This window comes from Sciurus carolinensis, chromosome 15, assembly GCF_902686445.1.
Source record: "Sciurus carolinensis chromosome 15, mSciCar1.2, whole genome shotgun sequence".
In the NCBI taxonomy this organism is placed as follows: domain Eukaryota; kingdom Metazoa; phylum Chordata; class Mammalia; order Rodentia; family Sciuridae; genus Sciurus; species Sciurus carolinensis.
In genome coordinates, this window is record NC_062227.1 from 56,536,020 (window position 1) to 56,537,105 (window position 1,086).

Genomic DNA, 1,086 nt, shown 5'->3' on the forward strand with positions numbered 1-1,086 from the left:
CTTGGTGCAGAACAAGGTCCATACATGTCAGTTACAGTGAGTCTTCCTTGTTCTGCAAGAGTGAGCTCAAGAAACCAAGCCTCGGCCCCAGCACATTGCCGAAGCTCTCTCGGAGCCTTCCAGACCTCTTTGGAAAGCACTCCCTCATAGGCTTTGAAGTTGGGGGTTGCAGCACCTCATCTTTAAACCAGCAACCAAGGATCTCCTGGGCTCTGGGAGTCTCCAGTGGGTCCCATCTCTGCCCCAGGAGGTAAGGTTCATGGGCAACATCCATGACTACATGTCCCCTGGGATCCAACCCTTCCCAAATCTGGGCCTATCCCAAGGTAGATGCACCCATCTGACCCAGGAGGATAGGGGTAAGAGGAGGCATGCAGGACACTCACCCTGGTTGAGCGCTCTCTATGCTGGACCGTGTAGGAGGTGCTTTGAAATATTATTTAATTTTCACCTGTCCTGTGAGATGGGTGGAATCAAACATCATCTTATTATAGTTGTGAAGAAGAGACTTAGAGAGTTTAAGTAATATACCCAAGGTCACACAGTACTGGGATTCAGACTGGGCCCACCTGGCTTCAGAATCTGGGTTTCTTTGTGCAACTCACTACCCTAAAGTGGACAGCTTTCTGGGGTTAGCTGTGGATCATCCTGAGGGAATGAAAGTGAACCTCCCAACTTTCCCCAAAGAGAGGACCCCATTCTTACTTCACAATTGAAGACATTTCAGGATCTTAGGAGATGGGAATCATGTTTCATCTCTAGAGCAATTTGAAGTGTGTTGCCATTCCAACTGTACTGTCTCTGATTCATGAACATGGTATGCCTTTTCAATTTTAATTTTTAATTTTTCAACAATGGTGTAACTTTCAGAATACAAATTCTACATTTCTCTTGTTGAATTTATACCAAATATTTTATTCTTTATGCTATCATAAGTGGAATTGTTTTCTTAATTTTTTTTTTTTTTTTTTTTGGTACTGGGGATTGAACCCAGGAGTCTTAACCACTGAGCCACATCCCCAGCCCTTTTGTTATATATTATTTAGAGACAGGGTCTCACTGAGTTGCTTAGAGTCTGGCTAAGTT